Source organism: Megalobrama amblycephala, linkage group LG21 (assembly GCF_018812025.1).
Source record: "Megalobrama amblycephala isolate DHTTF-2021 linkage group LG21, ASM1881202v1, whole genome shotgun sequence".
NCBI lineage: Eukaryota > Metazoa > Chordata > Actinopteri > Cypriniformes > Xenocyprididae > Megalobrama > Megalobrama amblycephala.
The window spans coordinates 30,239,045-30,253,421 of record NC_063064.1 but is presented as its reverse complement, the minus strand read 5'-3'; the positions used below and the strand labels follow the sequence as shown (position 1 = coordinate 30,253,421).

At 39.8% G+C, this 14,377-nt stretch overlaps 1 pseudogene; it reads left to right on the top strand.

The window, feature by feature from the left end:
- Window positions 1–5,541: 5,541 nt before the first annotated feature.
- Window positions 5,542–7,288, top strand: LOC125256775 (annotated as a pseudogene).
- Window positions 7,289–14,377: the final 7,089 nt, after the last annotated feature.

Sequence of the window (14,377 nt, the reverse complement as noted above, 5' to 3'; positions counted from 1 at the left end):
ATGACGCTAGAACTGTGAATCTGTTCTCCAGAGTTTCCCACACGGACACACAAACACAACAATAGAAGTGTGTCTATTCACATGATAATGAGTCTTAATGCAGGACAGATTCCCTACGAGCTTTCTCACGCCTCTGCTGATCAATACTTGTTGAAATAATAAGCATACTTTTTATATGAATCTGAAGACTAATTTCTTAAAATAAAGCATTTGATTTAGTTTGTTTCATTTTGAAACTTACATTATCAGTATCTGAAGTTGAAATAAGATACATTTATAGTCCAATCTATTCATGTTGACCTCTGACCTCTGGTCTCTTAGTTGAGTTCTATTGTCTCTGAGGGTCTTTGAGTGACTTCTGCTTCTCACGCTCTCTTCATTCACTCAATTCAGTTGCGAATTTTAGCTAACGTTCTGGCAAGGTTCTCTCAAAGTTATGCTGAACATTCTTCCAGTAACATTAAAAGAATGTTTGTTCAAAGTTATCTGGTCTTTAATGTTCTCAAAACATTTGCAAAAAAAAAAACGTTATCGTACAATAATATTATTAGATATTATTACAATTTAAAATTATGGTTTTCTATTTTAATAATATACTTTAAAATATAATTTATTTCTGTGATCAAAGCTGAATTTTCAGCATCATTACTCCAGTCTTCAGTGTCACATGATCCTTCAGAAATCATTGTAATATGCTGATTTATTATCAATGTTGGAAACAGTTGTGCTGCTTAATACTATTTTATAACCTCTGATACTTTTTCAGGATTCTTTGATGAATAAAAAGTTAAAAAATATCAGCATTTATTTAAAATAGAAATCTTTTGTAACAATATACACTACCGTTCAAAAGTTTGGGGTCAATAATTTTTTTCTTTCTTTTTTTTTTTATAAAAGAAATTAATACTTTTATTCAGCACAGATGTGTTAAATTGATAAAAAGTGATAGTAAAGATTTATATTGTTAGAAAAGATTTATATTTTGAATAAATGCTGTTCTTTTTAACCTTTTATTCATAAATGAATCCTGAAAAAAGTATCACAGGTTCCAAAAAAATATTAAGCAACACAACTGTTTCCAACATTGATAATAACTGAGTATCAAATCAGCATATTAACATGATTTCTGAAGGATCATGTGACACTGAAGACTGGAGTAATGATGGTGAAAATTCACAGAAATAAATTATATTTTAAAGTATATTAAAATAGAAAACCATTATTTTAAATTGTAATAATATTTCACAATGTTATTTTTTTTTCTGTATTTATTATGAAATAAATGCAGCCTTAATGAGCATAAGAGACTTTGTTCAAAAACATTAAAAACAGTAATGTTTCCAAACTTTTGACTAGTAGTGTGTATATAGTTTTTTCAGGAAATGTTAAATGTTACTACTTGATTTAGAATGTTCAGAGAACATTCAAAACTAATGTTCTAAAAATGTTAAAATGCAAAATGATCAAATGGAATGTTCCCTCAACATTTGCATAATCAAGAAAAAATGTTAAAACATAAAAAAAAAAAGGATACTTCAAAGAACATTCAGAAATAATGTTGTCATAACTGTATGGGAACATTAGTACAACGTCGTTAGAACATTTTTTTTTTTTAAGTGGTGCAAGTATAGCCTACTATACAATTTTCCTCCAGTAAAAATGGTACAATGCAGTGAGGGATGTGGGCCGCCACATGCTCGACGCTCAATGAACACGCAGCTGCTTTCCAACAGATCTTTATTCTGGCTGCTGGAGTCACAGAGACACACGGATTCACACACTTCTGTATTCATCACATTAAATCACTCACACAATAGAAGTGTGTCCTTCTCACAGGAGGAACTCGACGACAGGTTTCATGAGTTCAGAGACCATCAGAATGTAATACTGAGATTATTTCAGTGTGATATTTTAGACAACCTAGGCTATTCTATGGCAACCATAACAATTATTTATAACAGTAGTTATATATAGAATAGCCGTAGAATATAATAGGTTTAATTTATTTTATATTTTTACATAAGTCCAATCCATTAATTTTGTCCTCTGACCCCACAAAATTATGTGTATATATATATATATATATATATATATATATATATATATATATATATATATATATATATATATATATTATAATAATTTTTATTTATTCAGTGTTTGTGTGTGTGTTCTCTGCATTTATTTCCAGTAGCTGAAATTGAAGAACTCTTGTCATTCAGTAATCTAACAGTCTTCTCTGACTTTCACGTTTGGAGTTGAACATCTTGTGGGAACCTGAAATGTCCTGCATCCCCACAATCATAAAGATGAATATGAGTGACCTTACTGGCAGATGGCAGTGAGGAGAACATCCCACCGATTCACTCTTCAACGCAGTATTGTTCAGAATTCTGAGGCTTCTGATTGGCTGAGAGGAGTGAGGTGTGAGTATAAATGAAAGATCAAGAGACGACATTTCACAGCAAAGACACTTCAGTCCAAACTGAGCTTGAACTTCAACACAGTCATGGCGACCTACATGGACGTGTCTTTCCAGAGCAGCATCAAGACTCAACATGTTCAACATGCAAGGTGAGAACTTCAGAAACTCATGGATGCGATAAAAACTAAAGCCTCATCTAGTATTTCATTGAGTTTTAATACTTTATGAACTAAAGTGACTGTGTTGTTGTTTTCAGATGCGTTCTTACATGTTTGGAAAGAAAGTGTGGCAGCAGTTTGGAGAAGCTCAAATCTGCTCTTGGAGAGTATCTTCAGAACAGCATCCACACCTCAGATCTTCTGGAGAGGGCCGTGTCTTTCATCACCCTGAAACGAGTTTTACTTTCCCACGACGGCTACTCCAAATATTCCCGTGACATCCTGCGTCTTTTCCCGGATCACGCAGAGGATGTAGCAGCGTTGTGCTCTGAAGAATGAACATCACCTGAAAACTCTTCACACAAACGATTTAAGTTTAAGATATCTGAAAAACTCTCACTATAATGCCTTAATGCAACTTTTATATCTTTATTTTTTATATTTCTTGCTCAAAAGAATATTTTTATATTTTTGTTTTTGCAAATGTTCAGCTTTATGCATTATATGCATTATTATTGGCAGTTACACTGCAATATATTTTAATGTTTATCACTGTGAATAAATGTACTTTATGCTTGCATGAAGAGATTTGAACCCAAAACTCCTTTAACTGGAGGAATGTTGTTCTATAAGTATTGTGATTCAACAAATATCTGATTATTCTGATGATGATGATTTCAAGCCATACAAATGGACAATTCTGTCCAAAATAAAAAAGTGATTTACTACACTTTACATTTCAGTCTCTTATTTGATTAATTCATTCTCCAATTACACATTTTAACACAACAACACTCTTCAGTGCAGTCTGTGTCTACAGAGTTCACAATAGAGGTCAAGATCATTTTGATTCAAGACCAAGCTTAATCTGTTTACTCTGATTGAACTCATGAAATGTCACAGATGTCAGATGTTCATTTCACGTTTTGCTTTATCAAGTCTGAGAGCGAATGGAGTTCAAATGTTACAGAAGAATCATGCAAATAAAGAAAAGGAAGATTCATAAAGAAAGACTCATATTAATGTCTTCACAATACAAGTTTTGGTGTTTGATTACAAATATAAGAATCGTTAATACTAATCATATGTAACATTAAATATATTTTTTGCATGTTATGTGTGTATATGATTTCAAAACCAAATGTTCGGCAAAATTATGAATTTTTTCAAACTTGCCGCATTTGAAACATGACACCTACGGTGTAAATGCAATGGAAATCAACCCAAACATGCATAAAAGACACCTTTTACAAATCAATAGCAAATGTTTTCTTAAAAGTGTATCTATTAAATGCAAACTACAAATCGTCAAATACCATTAAACACGAGGTTTCTGTATAATCTGTTTTGTTTTGTGTGTTTTATGGAAGATTTATAGCTGATCAGGCCAATAACTACTTTTCTTCATTTTTATTATACAAACGTGCCATTAAAAATGTATATATTTTAAAACTGATTGGAAGTCAGGTACCCTTAAGAAATACACACAGGTTCATGGATTCACTGAGATTGGCCTTTAGTTTTTGTCATACAAACAGCCTAATGATATAAAACAGAGATTTTGCAGTTTATATGAAAGGTCTGATTTCATAAAATGTGTATTTCTAGATGAATGTGTTTCTGTCTAAAGCTTTAGAGTTGTGCAGTGGAATTCAGACTTCATTGTCTCCATTGTCTCAGAGTCCAGATGAAGCAGATGTGTGTGTGTTTGTGCTGGTCAGTGTGAGTAGATCTCATGTGAGGTTCCCACACTGACTCTCTTCTTCACATCAATGGAGCACAAAAGCATCAGAGTCCTGAATGGAGCATTAGTGACGCTGAAGACTCTGTTCTTCCTGACGTCACCAACCATCTGGAGGGAAACGACTGGAGTCAGTAAGTTATCAGACACTTTCTGATCACAATTATTCTCATGCAAATATGCAATTTTCCTGCATATAAAGTTTATTATGGAAAACAGCACTTTTTATTTGCTTTTTCAGCATCAAATTAAGCAATAATAATTGTGAGACATGTTTGTGTTTCGATGACAAAAGTCTCTTAAGTTCCTGATGCAAAAGGCCATTGTAAAAGTTCATGATGCGTAAAGGAAAATAAACAGGGATAGTGCTGGATTCTGCTCACACTGCTGATGACATCATCAGTGACATCATCAAACCACCTTGTCAAGCTGGTGCATGTGTGTAAATATCCATAAGTGTGTCGACTCCCTCGTGTGTGTCAAATATTGAGGTTTGTCGGGGTTTAGGATGCTGATGACGCTAGAACTGTGACTCTGTTCTCCAGAGTTTCCCACACGGACACACAAACACAACAATAGAAGTGTGTCTATTCACATGATAATGAGATGGACAAATACTAATAAAACCCCAGGGATTTAAACTCTAAGTAGTTTTGATGTGCAAGTGTTTCCCACGTCACTCCAGTTCACTTCAAAATGACTTCTGTGCAAAATGTTTAAAATTTTTTAATCCGTGTCAATTTAAAGAAAAATATAGTTAGTTATACAAACTTTGGATCACCCTTAAATCTTGGACTTCAGTAAAAAGAAATCAGTCTCTCTTTCAAATTTTGTATATTCTTATATTATTATTTCTTGTATTTTTCCCCCAATTGCAGCAGTTTAGCTATAAAATCAGCACAGATGATTCAGTCTTTGGGAAGCGAGTTCCTCCTGTGAGAAGGACACACTTCTATTGTGTGAGTGATTTAATGTGATGAATACAGAAGTGTGTGAATCCGTGTGTCTCTGTGACTCCAGCAGCCAGAATAAAGATCTGTTGGAAAGCAGCTGCGTGTTCATTGAGCGTCGAGCATGTGGCGGCCCACATCCCTCATTGTCTGTTTGAGCTCTTCCATTGGCTCCAAACTGTGAGAAACTCCAACAAGCTCAAGCCTCACACATTCATATGGAGATTTGGGAGTATAAATGGAGGAGCTGCAGCCAGTGCAAATCAGACTCGCTCTGCACAGAGAGATCTACAGCACAGAGATCCAGACATGACACCTCCAATCATCTCAAAGGAGCATCTCCCTCTCAACAACAAGGTACATTCACATGATCCTACTCACAGCAACATGACTGCAGCAGCTTTCACGCCTAAACTCAATTTGAAGGCCACGTTCCTCATGCTTTTTTGTCTTGATTTGCAGCTGAGAAAGCCAATAGTGGAGAAGATGAAGGTCTCGACAGCAGCATCGAGCAGCTCAAGTGTCTTCTGGCTCCAGAGTTCCTCAAGCAGCAGCAGCCTGATTCCAAGCTGGAGAAAGCAGATATCCTGGAGATGATGACGCTCAACTTCCAGTTCACATGCTGTCAATCAAGGCTTCTCCAGGTGTGTCCGTGAGATGGTGCACTTCTTGTCCAAAGATGAGATTCCAGAAACTGCAGACATCATGTGATCAGAACAGTCTCGGCTGAGCCGCCCAGACCAGAACACCTTCAGCAAAGAGATGAAGGACAACAAGAGCGCCATCTGGAGGCCTTGAGCCTTACAGCAAACAGCAGCACATACTGAACATCTACACTAGACTCAGTGGACTCGTTTAAGCTTCTCTTTTTGAGAAAAAGTGTTTCATGAGTTCCAGTTTGGAAGAGATATTTGTACTGCAAAGTGCTCTGATGATTCAATCTTCTATGAAGACTTCATGTCAAGAGTTCCTGATGGGATCATAAACTGACGTCTATATTAGACAACATTGACTTTTACATTAAATGCATCTTGATGAGATGTGAAGAACAACTTCCCTTTATTATTTTAAAGGACATTTATAATCTGATCATACTCAAGCTTCGTTCTACAAGCTGATCAAGAGTCAAATATGAAATGTTATAATTTCTTGATATTAATGTGATGACAAGAATCTTGCTCCATTATGTGCGGTTTATATGAAGTGTCTCAAATTGGGATGATCTTCATAGAGAGACTTTATGATTTATATTTTATCTCTTTCTCTGATGGAATATATACTGACGTCTATATTAGACAACACTGACTTTTACATTCTTCATGTGATGAGACACTTTCTTTACTTTTATTATTGTCCTGTTTCAGGACTATATTGAAACTAAATTGAATTTATCTAATAGCATTCTCTGAATGTCTTGATCAAATATCTTATATGTTGGATTTTTACATTTTAACTTTGATATTTGACCACATACAATATATTTGACGTGGTGTTTTTCCTGTTTTGGGGAAATTTTTTAATGCATTGTTAAATACTAATTTTTGTCTTCAGTGAAGATTTTCTATGAATCAATCTGTGATTTATTTATTACATTTCTTAATATTTGAAATCTGAATTTGCTTTTTTAAAAGCATGTTTTACTATTTTTATTTTACCTCTCAGAAATCTTTTTCATTCTTTGAAAGATTCTGTGATTGTTAAAGTTCTGTCATGTTTGATATTGTACTTTTGAGATTTTACAGTCACCATGTGACCATTCTGAAAACAGTGATCTCTAATGATCTTTCTTCTCAAGCTGAGAAATGTCTGTTTAATCAGAAACGCTGATTGTTCATTGTTGAATATGTTGGTGTCTTTTGAAAAGACTGTTTTATGGTGTATAAACTCTGCTCTATTAAGAGCATAAATGTATCTTGGAGATTCTCCAAACACATGTTGTGATATATTATCACTCAATGATGTCATTTCCTCAATGACAAAACAAATATTCATGACAATAAATCAGTTGACCTTATTTCTGTCTCTGCATTTTGTTTTTTCTTATGTATATATGCAGAAAAAACAGACATAAAAAGAACATAAAATATGAAACAAACACAAAACAATTATTATAAAAAGTAAAATTCTTATAACACCTTAAAATTACAACAATTACTGTAATACTTGATTCTGTTTGGTCAATAGCGCCATCCAGCGGTCTGATTCCTAAACCTGCGTTCCAATTCATATGCTCCCTACACGGTGTTCACTGCTCCCTACTGAGCAAGGGTTATATAAAGTTCACTTCACTTGAAAAAAATGTTTTGTTTTTTTTTTCGTTTTTTTTCATGACACAATACAACATCATCAAATGCAGACCAAACTTGAGTTTGGAGTATTACTACTCTCTAATATGCTTGTCTAAATAATCTTTCATTTATATTCACATGTATATGTAATTTAATACATCTATGTGTATTTCTATAAAATATTTATTAGCATAAATAATAATTCATATATTTTGTCATATTTGGACACCATAAACTGAGTGATTTAAATGTCTGTTGTGATGTTAAATATGAAAATGAATGTGATTTGTGTCTTCTTATCATATGTAACCAATAATCATGATATTTTCATTGTAACTGTTGGATCTAGTGAAAATAATCTCAGGGATTTCATTAATATTATTGGAATATTGTTTTGAATCAACATTTCCTGTAGATGTATTTATATATTGTGTGTTCGCTCAGTGTTGGGGTTTATTTTGTCCACAAATGATATAAATGTATGTTCATACATCTGATTTGAAAATATATCTCATGAAGATTAGATCACTGATCTCATCAAATTTACTGGTGTTGTTAATATTAATGCTTGATTTTAATAGTCTTCTAATTCATGTAAATATTCATGTTTATTTCAACAAGTATTGATCAGCAGAGGCGTGAGAAAGCTCGCAGGGAATCTGTCCTGCATTAAGACTCATTATCATGTGAATAGACACACTTCTATTGTTGTGTTTGTGTGTCCGTGTGGGAAACTCTGGAGAACAGAGTCACAGTTCTAGCGTCATCAGCATCCTAAACCCCGACAAACCTCAATATTTGACACACACGAGGGAGTCGACACACTTATGGATATTTACACACATGCACCAGCTTGACAAGGTGGTTTGATGATGTCATTGATGATGTCATCAGCAGTGTGAGCAGAATCCAGCACTATCCCTGTTTATTTTCCTTTACGCATCATGAACTTTTACAATGACCTTTTGCATCAGGAACTTAAGAGACTTTTGTCATCGAAACACAAACATGTCTCACAAATGCAACTAAAATCTTATTTGATGCAACAACAAAAAAAGCTAATAAAAAGTGCTGTTTTCCAAAATAAATTTAATATGCAGGAAAATTGCATATTTGCATGAGAATAATTGTGATCAGAAAGTGTTTGATAACTTACTGACTCCAGTCGTTTCCCTCCAGATGGTTGGTGACGTCAGGAAGAACAGAGTCTTCGGCGTCACTAATGCTCCATTCAGGACTCTGATGCTTTTGTGCTCCATTGATGTGAAGAAGAGAGTCAGTGTGGGAACCTCACATGAGATCTACTCACACTGACCAGCACAAACACACACACATCTGCTTCATCTGGACTCCAGCATGAGGGTGACGTCACTGCAGCAATGAGAATGATGAAGATCAGAAATTAGGACTCTAAATATCTGCACTTACTTCTGTGGAAAGACTTGAAATGTTGAACTTTATGCACATATATAAATCCATTTGTGTCTAACAATGCTGTAACAACTCGAAAAAAAGGTTTGGTCTTTATTGATGTAATATTGTATTTCATTATTCAGTATTCTTCTGCTGTTTTTAAAGGCACTCCATTAATAAAGTATGATTTGACTTGATCTAATTGATTATGCTGTTTAATACACAGTATGTATTATAATAATATTCTAGTTTGATATTAAACTTTGGACTGCACTGTTCCACAGTAATTCAGATGAGATGTGCAGGAATGATGTGATGTTGAAATCAGCATATGAGGAATGAGATGATGCAGGTGTCTCTGACGCCACGTGTTTCTAATGATGAGCGTGTGCTTCAGAGACACTGATGTGAACATGAGCTCTCTACAGGTCAGCACTTTCCCAGATTCTCCCCTGAGACACGGGCTTTGAGCTCCTGATAGAGGATCATGGAGCATGTGGCGGCCCACATCCCTCATTGTCTGTTTGAGCTCTTCCATTGGCTCCAAACTGTGAGAAACTCCAACAAGCTCAAGCCTCACACATTCATATGGAGATTTGGGAGTATAAATGGAGGAGCTGCAGCCAGTGCAAATCAGACTCGCTCTGCACAGAGAGATCTACAGCACAGAGATCCAGACATGACACCTCCAATCATCTCAAAGGAGCATCTCCCTCTCAACAACAAGGTACATTCACATGATCCTACTCACAGCAACATGACTGCAGCAGCTTTCACGCCTCTTCTCAATCTGAAGGCCGCTTTCCTCATGCTTTTCTGTCTTGATTTGCAGCTGAGAAAGCCAATAGTGGAGAAGATGAAGGTCTCAACAGCAGCATCGAGCAGCTCAAGTGTCTTCTGGCTCCAGAGTTCCTCAAGCAGCAGCAGCCTGATTCCAAGCTGGAGAAAGCAGATATCCTGGAGATGATGACGCTCAACTTCCAGTTGACATGCTGTCAATCAAGGCTTCTCCAGGTGTGTCCGTGAGATGGTGCACTTCTTGTCCAAAGATGAGATTCCAGAAGCTGCAGAAATCATGTGATCAGAACAGTCTCGGCTGAGCCGCCCAGACCAGAACACCTTCAGCAAAGAGATGAAGGTCAACAAGAGCGCCATCTGGAGGCCCCGAGCCTTACAGCAACCAGCAGCACATACTGAACGTCTCGTTTAAGCTTCTCTTTTTGAGAAAAAGTGTTTCATGAGTTCCAGTTTGGAAGAGATATTTGTACTGCAAAGTGCTCTGATGATTCAATCTTCTATGAAGACTTCATGTCAAGAGTTCCTGATGGGATCATATACTGACGTCTATATTAGACAACATTGACTTTTACATTAAATGCATCTTGATGAGATGAAATGTCCTTTAAAAGTTTGAAAAATAACTTGTATTGCAAAATACCATGATGTCACTATACTAATTAGTATAAAAGTGCATTAAACTGCATTTTTCACATCCTTTGGATGTAATTTTCACCTTTGAGGTGATGCATTATGTGACTATAAAGTCAAATCAGCTTTATTTTGGTTTCATGTTGAAACTTTCTGCTCATATTTGATCATATTTGTTGTTCTGAACTGTATCAGTATGTTACTTTCCTCTATGAGGAGTTTTAATAAATGAAACTTCATTTTTGTAATTCTAAAAAGAATGTGCAATCCCTCCATGAGGGTTAATGTAAAACTCTTTAATGCATATAGATCTTCATCTATAGATGCACACTCTATATACTGCTGTATATGTTAACTGTATTTACGTTATTGTAAATCTGCTGTCTATGTTCAGCTGATATGGGTTATGTTCATATCTTTAGACATTTGTGTTGTCCTCTAGAGAGCATCTCTCTGCTCAGAGCTTCAGTTTAATGAAGCAGCGTGAATTGAAACAAATGCTTTCTACATTGAAAGTCATGTGTATGAGAAATATTTTCCATATGGAAAGAAAAATAAACTCAACTCAACTCAGATATGTGGTTTCATGTCTTTTCTAAGATGTCTCATAAGTCACATGAAGTCACACTTAATGTGTGAATGAGATTGCAAAATATCGACATTGTCTGTATCTAACAGTGTGACTTAAGTGTTCAAATATTTTTAGAGGCTACTAATGCTTGATAAATACTGAAACAAAGTTTACTTAAAGTGCATATGAATGTGATGTGCAGTAGACTAACATCTATTGTTGTTTAATTCAATTGAGAGAATGAGTGGGTGAGAAACAAACCCCCAGAGAGACAATAGATCTGAACAAAGAGACCAGGGGTCAGAGGTCAGAGGTCAGAGGTCAAGGGAGTGACCTCCATCATTCCATCATTGTGCTCTATTCCTCCAACTTTCACCAGAATACTGATAGGTTGGCATTATTAAAAAGATTGGAAAAAGAGCTTTGTTATTTAGTAAAACAAATACTGATTAAAAACTATAAACATATAGAAAACGTCTCGGTTACAAAGGTAACCCTCGTTCCCTGAAGGAGGGAACGGAGACGTACGTCGGACAGACCGACGAATAGGAATCTCGCTAGAGAGGCCAATCTACTTCGAGTGTAACTAAAACGAGCCAATGCACATTGGCATGCAATCATATGCATCAGCTGCTCGCCTCGCAGCGCGGGTATATAATGAGCAGCAGGTGCGTTGCATCTTCAGGTTTTCGCTGAGGAGCCGAACCGGATAGGCAGCAGCATCAGCGGGGTACAGCGACTGTGGCGACGGGACGTACGTCTCCGTTCCCTCCTTCAGGGAACGAGGGTTACCTTTGTAACCGAGACGTTCCCATTCAGTCGGTCACGTTCGACGTACGTCGGACAGACCGACGAATAGGAATCCCTACCAAAGCGCCACAGGAGCTGCCCCCTTCCAGCGCTCTGTAGTAAGCCACCTGAACCCCCTTGCCTGAGGATGGTGGGACAGGGCTAACACAGAGAGAGTCGATCACTGCTGTTCCCCAAAACCCATTCAGTGAGACTTTTGGATAACGCTGGGAAAGCGTACCCTTTCGCTGGGAAAGGAACGCTGCGGAAGCCACATCCTTCCCCGAAGGAGTTATGTGGAGAAGTACATATGGACTAACCCTGTAGGGCTGTGCTACATATGGAAGAGCTGGGGTGACTCCAACCCGATGAAGGGTAGGTTCTCCCAGAGGGAAAGACACGGGCTTCGTTTAGGAGCAACCGTGGAACCAACCATATGGGATCCCCGTAGGGTCACACATATGGAACCCAGCCTAAACCCGGTTCTCAAGGATACAACGGAGTATAGGCCTGGCGCCAGACGCTCCACCACGTCGGCTGCCGAAGGGATATCGGAGGACTCGACAGGGTCTGCCTTGTAGGGACTCTCTGGAGAAAAGAAGCGCATGTAGCGCAGCAAGCCGACACTAAGCCGGGGCCTCTCCGTGCCTCTGACCTGTGGCGAGAACACGGGAGGAGACCGGCTGGACACGAAGGCTATAGTATCTAGCGAACGTGTAGGTGTCGCCCAGCCCGCAGCTCTACAAATGTCTGTCAGTGAGGCGCCACGAGCCAGCGCCCAGGAGGATGCAACACCTCTCGTGGAGTGAGCATGCAACCTGAGCGGGCAGGGCACGCCCTGAGCTTGGTAAGCCAGGGCGATGGCATCCACTATCCAGTGGGCCATCCTCTGCTTGGAGACAGCCTTTCCCTTCTGCTGGCCTCCATAACAGACAAAGAGCTGGTCTGAGGTCCTGAGGCTTTGGTTCTGTCTATGTACTGTCGCAAAGCGCGAACTGGACAGAGCAAAGCCAGGGCTGGGTCTGCCTCCTCCGAGGGCAGCGCTTGCAGGCTCACCACCTGGTCCCTGAAGGGAATGGTAGGAACCTTGGGCACATAGCCAGGCCGGGGTCTTAGTACCACGTGGCTATCACCCGGCCCGAACTCCAGGCACGATACGTCGACCGAAAATGACTGCAGGTCCCCTACCCTCTTGATGGAGGCCAATGCAACCAGCAGCAAAGTCTTCATAGACAGAATCTTTAAGTCTGCCGATTGCAAAGGCTCAAAGGGAGCAATCTGAAGTGCTCTTAGCACCAGAGTGAGGTCCCAAGAGGGTATGGAGGGGGGACGAGGAGGATTTAACCGTCTCGCCCCCCTAAGGAACCTGACGACCAGGTCGTGCTGACCAACAGATTTGCCATCTATGTGGTCGTGGTAAGCGGAGATAGCAGCAGTATGGACTTTGAGGGTGGAGGGGGACAGCCTACGCTCCAACCCTTGCTGCAAGAAGGAAAGCACGACTCCGATCGAGCATCCTCGGGGGTCTTCTCGGCGAGAAGAGCACCACTCGACGAACAGGTTCCACTTCGAGGCGTAAGCACGTCTCGTAGACAGTGCAAGTGCCGAAGTGATGGTGTTAAGTACCTCAGGGGGTAAGTCACCTAGAACCTCCGCGTCCCGTCCAGGGACCAGACATGGAGTTTCCAGAGGTCTGGATGCGGGTGCCAAAGAGTGCCCCGTCTCTGAGAAGAAGGTCCTTCCTCAGAGGAATGGGCCAGGGAGGGCTGTCGCAAGGAGTGAAAGTTCTGGGAACCAGGTCTGGTCGGGCCAATAGGGCGCAACTAAGAGGACCTGCTCCTCGTCCTCCCTGACTTTGCACAGGGTCTGTGCAAGTAGGCTCACTGGGGGAAACGCATATTTGCGAAGGCCCCGGGGCCAGCTGAGTGCCAGTGCGTCTGTCCCGAGTGTTCCCTCGGACAGGGGGTAAAACAACTGGCAGTGGGAGGTTTCCGGTGAGGCAAACAGGTCTACCTGAGCCTCTCCAAACTCTCTCCAGATCAGCTGGACCACCTGGGGGTGGAGTCGCCACTCTCCTGGCAGCTCAGCTCGTGATAGCTCGTCGGCCACATGGCTGAGCACACCAGGGACAAGAATGGCATGAAGCGACCTCAGACGCTTCTGACTCCAGAGGAGGAGATGGGGGGCGAGTTGCGACATGCGACGGGAGCGTAGACCACCTTGATGGTTGATGTACGCAACGGTCGCAGTGTTGTCCGTACGGACCAGTACATGCTTGCCCCGTAGCGGCCCTTTGAGGCGGCTCAGAGCAAGACGTACTGCTAGCAACTCGAGGCAATTGATGTGCCAATGCAGATGGGGTCCCGTCCAAACCCCTGACACTGCATGCCCGTTGTACGTGGCACCCCAGCCGGTGGCAGGAGCATCTGTGAATACCACAGCATGCCGGGACACTTGTTCTAGGGGCACTCCTGCCCGGAGAACAAAGGGTCCGACCACGGACTGAAGGCTTGGCGGCACTCCTGAGTGATTAGCACCCGGAACGTGCCGCGTTGCCACGCCCATCTCGGGACTCGGCCGTGAAGCCAGTGTTGAAGCAGTCTCATATGAAGCA